Source organism: Periophthalmus magnuspinnatus, chromosome 16, assembly GCF_009829125.3.
Source record: "Periophthalmus magnuspinnatus isolate fPerMag1 chromosome 16, fPerMag1.2.pri, whole genome shotgun sequence".
In the NCBI taxonomy this organism is placed as follows: domain Eukaryota; kingdom Metazoa; phylum Chordata; class Actinopteri; order Gobiiformes; family Gobiidae; genus Periophthalmus; species Periophthalmus magnuspinnatus.
In genome coordinates this window covers 10,110,001-10,120,262 of record NC_047141.1, presented here as the reverse complement: position 1 = coordinate 10,120,262, position 10,262 = coordinate 10,110,001, and the positions used below count along the sequence as shown (strand labels likewise).

At 38.8% G+C, this 10,262-nt stretch overlaps 1 pseudogene; it reads left to right on the top strand.

Moving 5' to 3' along the window:
- The first annotated feature begins 1,078 nt into the window (after window positions 1-1,078).
- On the top strand, window positions 1,079-4,967 carry LOC117384129 (cathepsin S-like; annotated as a pseudogene).
- Window positions 4,968-10,262: the final 5,295 nt, after the last annotated feature.

The window sequence follows — 10,262 nt, the reverse complement described above, 5'->3', positions numbered from 1 at the left end:
TATGAATCCCTGAAGAGAGATTCCACTACGAGGCCTCTTCAGCTCCTCCGATTAATTGATTTGGAGGTGATTGCTGCTAAGATGGAGTTCTTACGGGTTCAGTCCTGTAGGCCACAAGTAGACATCTATGTGGTTCAAACACAGGAGATGCCCGGGTCATCGCTGTGTTCAGGTGGTGTCCTATGACTATTCATGGTTTTTAGAGTGATGAAAACTTAGCACTGTTGCCATAGCAATAAAAAACACAATGATGGTCAAAATAGTCCTCAAAATGTCAGCATAGAATGTGATGGCGAACAGCCTGCAGTCTTGTGAATGGTGCGTACAGTCAGATTTCATATTGTACTAAACAGAAAAAAATATTATGAGTTTCTGTAAATGTAAAGCTCAAGAGTAGGCGGACTCCTTCCATTCATTTTTCCATTGAAAATGTATCTTAAAGGTGTGCTGCTAAATTTTGCTAGTGTGAGGGAACACTGCCTGTACGTCTCCATTCAGATTTTTCATTCTGTTTCTATAATGTTCTACAGTATAGTAACTTCTGTATCCCCATGGAGACAAAAAGGCAAATATTCAAGTCAAATCTTTAGAGAAGCAGCACCGCTCATGATATTGTAGCAATCTGGTGTAAGGAAACACGTGAAATTTCTTCTGCTTTTTTATTTTCTGAACACAAGGGTTATTGTAGACTGTAGCTCATGCCAAAACCTAGAGCCAGTCTTCAAAACAGACCAGTAACTGACAAATTGCATGGTTTCAGATGACATCACAACATTTTATAGGCCAATAATATTTAATACAGATGGGGAGCAGCTAGAATTAATATTGTTAAAATGCAGATTGAAATAGCAAGTTCTAGGGTCAAGTTACTGTTTGAATATTTGTTAAAAAGTGCAATGCAATGAATAGGGAAATCTGGCTCCTTCCCTCCATCGGGGAGTATGGCGTCATCACATTTTAGGATCTGAAAACCACCAGTAGAACTTTCACATCCTCGTCTGCATAGCAACCAAATGTCACATGCAAAAGCAGTTACATTAACAACACATGAACAGTTACAAGAACAGAAAAGGTGCCAATGAAAAATAGAGTCAAAGTGCTCTCTTTGCATCTCCTTGTATAAATACATAAATAAAGAAAGAAAGAAAGTCACCTTTACTTCTAAAATCAGAAAGGCTCACTGTCCATAGCTGTGATGTCTAAAATGTTACTCAAAAGTGACATGACTGACATAATTTTGTATATTCTTTTTACCATAAATGTCTAAAGTAAAATACATTTTTCTCTTAATTGTATATTTTTTCCAATCTTAATTTCAAAATAATCAGTTTTCACTCCAGCTGAATGTGTATAAGTGTGGCTGTGTATAATGATGTTCTTTTTCTCATGATGCAGGGCAGCTGTGGGTCGTGCTGGGCCTTCAGCGCTGCAGGGGCACTGGAGGGTCTGTTGGCCAAGACCACAGGGAAACTGGTGGATCTCAGCCCCCAGAACCTGGTGGACTGTTCAGGGAAATACGGAAATCATGGATGTAATGGAGGCTTCATGAGTCAAGCCTTTCAGTATGTCATCGACAACAAGGGAATCGACTCTGAGAAGTCCTACCCCTACAAGGGCACGGTAAGGTGTTACATTTAAGTCTTTATTTTGTAATGCATAACAAAAAATTAAATACATAGAAACAAAAACAATGAAGACTCAAAAGACAAACAACTGAGGTAAGGACATTACTAAAACTAACCATGTAGACGTTGGAGCTCCCTCAGCTGTAAACAATTTGCCTAGCAAATCCAGAATGACATCTCTGTTATTTTATACAGACATATCAGTCTAGTCCCCACATCCTTTGTTGCGTCTCAAGTCCAGTCAAACGTGATCGTGCAGTCAGATCAGATTTTTTCAGTGACAGATGTAAAACAAAGGAGCTCATTGGTCATCTGCGATTTAAAAGAAAATTAAATTTATCTCAGGTCAACAGAGTTTACTGCTTCGCTTATTTACTCTGCAGAAATCTGCAATGTTTTTCAGCCCCCTGTGATATTTCCCTTCATTTTTCCCAATACTGTGGACCATACCTGTCCCCGATTAGCTAACCCACCTGTCAATCATGCCCATTTGAAAATGGGGAGAGTCATCATTGACCAGACTCACATCTTTGTAAAGTATTGAAGAAGTGTGTATTCTGGATCCCAGGCAAGTAAACAAAGGGAATGAACAATGTGAAAAATGAACAATGAAGCCCTTAGGCCTGTCAGTGCTATGCTAATAAAGACATGCGTTTGTTGTGAACACAGTTTGACCACAGAACGATTCTGGTGGTGGTTTAGGGATTAACAAAAAGAACTGCAGGAGATTTTTTTTTATGCACAGAGCATTTTTGAGTACTCAGAAAAGACAACTTCTCTGAACACTTGATGGCGACTGGAATAATGGATTAATGAAGCAAGCATGAATATAAAACAAAATGTAAATCCAGATACGTTTTTGATGAGAGGGCAACAATATAACAGTTAAAAGCTCAAAAAAGTGAATGAGGTGTGTGTAAAAGGCCATTTCAATCAATTCAATGTGTTTTTTGTAGAGCCCACTATCAGATCTCAACTATTTTATAAAGGCCTACCAACACAAAGTTAGAAAATCAAACAGTAAAGCTGTCATTGGTCAATAATAGACACATGATTAACCAACATTCATTGGAAACAAGCTAATGCATAACTGTCCCAGAGAACCCACCTTCCTTAGACACTGCTTCTCGATAAAGAAAACTTAAATTCGTCCTGATATTGATCATCTGTGTTTGTTTGAGTCCTTAAAATTTAAAGCACTCATAATGTTGGTGCTGAGAGCAGCTATTGTTTATATTTATTGTTTTATAGTTTAAAATACTACAAGCCTTATTGCATCAGAAGGTAAAGTCTTCTACTGGTAACAGAGGCACTTTCACAATATCTGTTGGTTGTACTTATACATACATACAATATTGTAAATGATGACTTATACAGCATGGAACGCTGTATAAAGAAATTAAATAGCTTGAAAAATGTGGCTCAGAGGATAAAAATTTCCTGTGACTGTGATGCCTTTCTATGTGAAGTTGATGCGTTCTCTCATGTCTTGTTGAGCTTCCGGTGTGTGCGCTAGCTTCCCTGTTCAACTAAAAACAATCCTCCAGCTAGGTACTCTTGACCAGGATTCTGGCTTAAGACTGGATGATGATCCATGAGTTGCCCCAGTATTTTAAGTTGGATATCATGTAGAGGACAAATTTTGATTAAATATAACATGCAAATGCTTGTACTTTTTATTATTCCTTTGTCTTCTTTTAATATATAAAATAAGTACTTTTTCATGTAGTGAAACGAGTGTCAGAACATAGGTTGCTTGTGGGTTTTGTACAATTGAAAACATGGTGTTGTTTGAATGGTCCGACAGAGGGATCAGGTGCACACTCATGTTTACAGACGCTCACTACCAGACTACGTGGGTGGACCGGCAGCAACTAGTTTGGCTTCAGGCACTACACAGAATCACACTTTCTCAAGTCTCAAGTCTGCAGTTAATGTCTCTTTAGAGCAACAATGAAATAATCGGATGAGATGCCATGTTTCTCCTCGGGCCCATGTGCTTGTGGAGGAGGAAGCCAGCTCTGAGTCCGTCCAGGCAGCGTCAGCCTCGAGAAGGTGGCGCGGTCATTCTTCCTGTTCAGTGTTCACAATAAACCCGGCATGTCTGTGAAGAAAACTGATGAGAATTAAACCATCTACACTTTTTGTAGTTGCACTTCAGACTAAGCTGCAACCGGAAAGTTACTCAAAGAAGCAAGCCTACATGCACCAAAATAGGAATTAAATGTTAAATGTTTTACAGTTCATCGAAAAAATATTTTTCTCCACAAACAAACACCATGTTCCTAAATGGGAATAAAAAAACATGATTTTCTAAAATTTGCAGGCACAAAATCTTATCAGACAATTTACCATTAGATTGCATCAGACGTCCATCCAATTTTGGGCCACTTTGTAGCATGCGTCTCTCAAAACCAGGATATTGCCTCTTGAATCTTCTCATATTGTTCAAATTCAAAACAAAATATGACTTCTTTTACCTCAGATTTACAAATAGTGTTTTGCTTGTTGATTCTGTAGAAATCAATGCTGTTTCTCTGTCCTGCTTAATTTTTTTCTTTCTTTTGACCTTGTAAACCTACATCTCTGATTTGACGCCAAAGCACCATGCGTTTCTCTGATTGGTTAATTCACCTGTCAATTGCAAACATTTCGTGGAGATGGGATACGGTTTCCAGACCAAACGTCTTAAGCGTATGGTCTTAGGTGACCCAGACAAATTCTCCATCCTTTTGAAAACTTGAACTTTCAACTGTCCACAGGCAGGTGTTTGCAGCTACAACCCAGTGTACCGTGCTGCTAACTGCTCTACGTACTACTCTGTAAAAAGCAGCGAGGATGCTCTGAAGCAGGCGCTGGCTGTTGTTGGACCCATCTCAGTCGCTGTTCATTCTTCATGGCCAGGCTTTTTGCACTACAAATCTGGTGGGTTTATAGTGTTTCTGCATTCATCCAAACCTGAATTATTCATATAATCTAATATAAAAAAAAACATGTTAGCGTTAACTTGTCTGCTCTTTTAGGGTGCTAGACGACCAGGCTTGTATGGGGCTAGTGGATCATGGCGTTCTAGCTATCGGATATGGCACTGATGGTGGTCGCGACTACTGGCTGGTAAGACAGGTGAGTTTTCCCGTAATCTTAGAACAAAATAAATGTATTTATCTGAGGCAAAAGCCATTGTATGAAAGGCTATTTACAAATTTGTGATTAATATAGTGCCATTTTTATTAATTATAGCTGGGGAACATCTTGGGGAGAAAATTGGTTATATCCGGATCGCTCGCAACAAGCGAAACATGTTGTGGCATTGCTTCATATGGAGTATACCCGGCCAAGTGAAACATCACAGCAAGTTGAACACTTTTTGTGGCAATGATAATAAGTACATTGTTTTACTTGTGTCAGTGCCTGTCTGTTCTGCTAAGGCCAAAAGGCTTCATGCCACCTATTGTATATATTCCTATTTTCTATCTTATCACTTTTTCATATAGGTTTATGTAGGCCAAAAAGGTAAAAAAAAAAAATTGTTTCGCTATTTCTACTTCATTTTATTCATGTAAAGCAAAATTAAATGGACACAATGAAATATGTTATGTTACATGTTGCATTTAATTCACATATAACTCAGAAGATGCAATGTGTTACATTGATTCCCAAACTAGACCAATGGAGATGGCTTGAGCAAATGACAGGTTAGAGCACTTTTCACTAAAATATAGTTAACATTGTTATATTTAAGATGTTACTAAAAAACATTACTTTCGTTAAGTTTATAATTTTACGTCCTGGTTGAGGTACAGATAATTCCAGTCACCTAGCACCAATACTGTAAACAAGGGCTAAAACTACACAATGCTTATAATAAGACAAATAAAAATAGATGATCACACCTTTTTTTGTTAAGTGAAGGTTTAAGCTGTCAGAAAAATGTGTTCCTTGCATAAATTGTCTTTTGGATGGAATTTTCTGTATTGATGACATAAGTTAACATTTTACCACAGGAACTATCCCAGCAATCCAAGTGATAATTAGAAAACACAAAAACCTCTGTTGCACTTTAAATGGGATTAAATTTAAACCTGTCCTAACTCTATATGCAAATGCAGATAGGGGAAATGATTGATTGCATTTGTTTTGATAAATCAACTTAATGAACTTATGAATGTGATTAAACTTACATGTGATAGATTTTTGCCTGTTTTAGCCTTATTTTGAACTCAATGTGATGGTATTTCAAAAAACATGTCCATGAAAAATTTTACAAGAACATTTTTGGGGGAAAAAAAGGAAACAATGATAACAGAACAACTATATTAAAACTCCATGTCTACATTGCATCCACATTTGGTTTAAAATCCTCATCACAGTGACCAGACCAATATCCGTCCATCAATGCATTTCCTTGTGACACCGTGGACATCACATTTTACATGAACGACTGGAAGTAAATCTGCCATAAAAACGCCCTCAAACGCTTTCATTGACTCCTGAGGAAATTGCTCTGTTGGTCAATTTAGCTTTTACATGTTACGACTGAAGCTACGGCAAAATCAATAGGCGCGTCTGGTGAACATCTCTGTCCGGTCGGTGCGCTGTTGACGTGACTGCACGTGCCTTCAAAAAACGTCATCTCACGTGAGGCGCTAGCTAGGTCGTTTTATTTCTCCCAAAGCTTTCATCAACTAGAGTAAATTTATTAATGGACTGATCTGTCAAGCAGTCGATAAATGTAGCAAGAGCAGTTAGTCTGAAGATGCCATTAAGTGTGATGGAGAGTTTTACTATGTGATTTTAAAGGCGTCTTGAATATAGATGTGTTTAATCTCTTGAAAACCCCTGTTAAAGGCTGAGTTATTGTTTATGATCAACAAATTAGAGGTAGCATTGACTGATGCACTAGATTTTAAGATTATCGGAAATGTTAGATCCTGTATAGCTTGAAAACAACTATCACTTCATAAAATATATATTAAAACATACATTGAATAGTGTTATTAATATAGTAAGTTTTTGTCATTTGCTTTAATATGATCATTTTCCCGATCTAGAGCTCAAAATTGTGTCGCCCTGTGATGTAATCAGGTGGTAATGTAGTGCTAAAGTGCATACACCTTCATTAGAACCATTATAACATAGGACCTTTAAGTGAATGTGTCTGACATACATTTGCCCAGTCAGGTTAGTTAATAAAACATTAAAGTAGTTGCCTTGCTGTTCACCTTATTCCTTATTCACTCTTACAACATTTTGTCCAGTTGACAGATTTAACTTGGGCTTTTACCATGGATCACACCTGGTCGACTGAGGGATTACACAGACATCTTATTCCTGAAGTTGCTGTAGTCGCTGCCATCACTATTCAGGTTGTATTAATTTGCACGGGGCTGCTAATCTTGATAGCAAATACGTTCTATACTGACTACAGAGCTGTGGTGTATTTTTGATTGTTGTTGCATATAAACTTTGAACATTCTATGCAAACCAACCTACTTTATATCATATTTTAGCAGCAAACTTTTCCCAAATTCTCCATTGAAAGGGACGGGAAGAAATAAGAAAGTGGGTGGAGGTGGAATAAGGTCAGTACTTTGTTGTGTTATTATTATTTATTATTAGATATTGCTTCAACAGCTTCATGTAAGCTATGTATATATTCCTATTTTCTATCATCACTCTTTCATACGGGTTTATTTATATGAAAAAGTGAAGCTTAAATGATGGCAAATAAAGTGTTGATCTGATAACAGGACATTCTTTGGAAATCAAAGTTCATGGCAAAAGTGTGTGTAAAGGTGTGTAGTGTAAAAGTACAAAATGGTGACCTTTTCAAGACACTGGTGTGGAGTTTGGCCTTTAGAACCTTGAACATGCTGCCCCTTTGCCCCGAGGCGCTGAAAAAAGTCCACATGATACGAGGTTGGGTTACAAATGAGTCGTTTTTATTTTTTTAGTGCAACATCACAACAAACAATTTTCACATGAGGTATTCAAAGGGATTTTCTTTAGTTGTTGATACAAAATGTCCCACCATGATTGACGTTTAAAGTGTTGTGTTTCTTTTTTAAAGCCTTTGGTTTGGTTAGCCACATTCATTAGTAAGTCTAACACATGAACAAGAATGGCACAATAAAGCATGGTGGGTTGGGTCCGAGCTGAGGAAAGTCAGACTCAGTCTAATATAATATTTCCCTCAGCTCTTTCCCAGTTAAAGCTTTTATTATGAATTTCAATAATTCCTACTTACAACAGTGGGATCAAACAGGATTTCAACTACACTAAACATTTTGGAAAGAAAAGATGGAAGGGTGGTTTACAAATGTGGAAAAATAGCTTTTGTCTCCTCTGAACTTTTGAATGAGCATTTTTGGGCTTTTCTTATACAGCAAGTAATGATTTTGGAAAAAAAAAACAACAAGGAATAGGCAACGTTGATTACAGCAAGAACCTCCTTGCTTAGATTGTCACCTCCTTCTTTTTGGTCTTGAGAATGATTTCTTTATATACAGAACATGAATCGATGGAACACTATCATACTGGACTTTGGCTGGACCGGAGCCGACTTGGCTTCTGTAACAGATTGATTCCAGCACATTTGGTTTGAAGTAAAAGGCATGAAGAAAAGACGGATGAACGGACAAGAAAGATAGGATAGACAGACAAACATCCTGACAGGATGGATTCTTTGGTTAAGAAAAATCTTTGCCACACAACATCGCACACAGTTGAGGTAGATGGGTAAAGTCTTCATGTACACAGAGGGTGAGGATGGGGGACAGATGCAGGGAAATGGGGATCACAGTCAAAAGACTTCCATCTGAAGACGCTGCCTCATGTCAGTTTTCTCAGTTTCCAGCTCAACATAATACTGTCTTATGTAACATGAATCCCAAGCACAGGGAAAACCTCTGATGCTCTTCTGAGTCCTCTGAGTGCTACGCTAGCTCTGACAGGGAACTGCTAAAACTACCCAAGAAACAGACCCATTCAGCAGTTACCCATCAATCTTTGGGTTGTTCTTTTTGGTTTATCAAAAAATACTTTTTTTGTCTTTTTGTCTAAAACATAAGTATACATTATCTCCTGCTATTTAGTTATAATCCCACCCAGTTTAGACTTGCATTAGTTTGTTTGTTAAAAGTGGCCAGCTCTTGGGATCAAGACTCACTTCCACTCCTGACATGTAAACTACTCATTTAGGGCAAACACAATGCTTTCCTGATCATTTATGTGATCATACTGAGCTATAGAAATAAATCATAATGCATTGCCCTGGAAACAGTTCAGTGACAGTAATTCTCACAAAATACAGACCACCACATCCATGGTGTAAGAGGTATTTTAGGCTAATTTTGAATCCTCCCACAGAGATGTGAGCATCTCAAAGCATGAACATGTCTCCTGTCTTAATTGTTAGTCCCAAGGCCTGAAGAATTCTTCATCTGTCTCACAGTTTCTATTGAAGCCACTAGAGGGTGCTGCAGGCTAAAATGTTAATGTGGTGCACCTGCTGCAGCCAACTGGACCCCTTGTTTGTGCCTTCCTTTCCTCTCTGTAAAGAGCGCTCCACTGTTTGACACAGAGCAGAAGGTGGCTCACTACAAACAGCCCTGTCTCCATTTTAGTCCCAGAGTCTGCGAGACAAAGGCAAACCTGAAAGGTGTCACCTCTCCTTTGATACAATGACAGAAGCAAGAAGGGGTTGGTAGAGGAGCCTCTAGCCTCTTTTATTTTTAATTTTCTCCCCCCAGAACCGACTCTGGTGCACATCCCTACCACTGCTCCCCTCCACTCTCAGCATGCTTACAATTGTTGCTCATTAAAGTTTAATTCCTCTCTATGCCTCACTACCCCGACACCTCCTGTTCCTCCAATAAAGCCTGCTCCCTTCCCCACTCTCCTGCCACTATCCTCATTCTGGATGATTCAGCCTCCTCTCTGATCTACCCCCGCCCTTCTGAATGCCCCCTAAAGCCCACAGGTCTCGCCAAGAGCGGACCCCAGACCAGATACCCGGAGAGGAGACAGGATGAAAAAACCTCCCCTTTGAAGTCGGTGAAAAAGTCGATGGCCTCTTTCATGACGGTCCGTCTTTCAAGTGCACACTGTGAAGGGGGCCCTGGCTATGCGCTCCTCTTCCAACGCTAAAGACAGGAGAGACAGAAGAAAGCAGCCAGAGGAGTGGAAGGGTGGAGAACGGCCACTCTTTGGCAGCACTGGCAGGGGGCAAAGTACAGGCTTTTGGGCGATTTGACCAGGAAAAAATTACTAAAATATTGTCTGAAACAAGAAAAAATCAGAACATGGTTGCAAGTTAACTTGCATAGATCAAGTCTCAACTGGTACATAATAATTTAAGTAACAAAGAGGTCAAGAGTCTTAACTGACATCCCTGTAAGACACAGGACATTTTAGCACCACTGGAAACTTTCAGTATGGCCAAAAGTAGATCAATTGAGCCTGGAAAAGACTAAAAACAATGTATCAAATTTAGGATGACGTTCTGGATAACCAAGAATAGGAGCAAAAGCACCCACCTCAGACAATGCACAAATCCTTCTTCCAATCTCAAAAGTAAACCTCACCAAGACCTCTAAGCTTCTAAGGCCTCTTTAAAACCCAGATGATTATTACTAA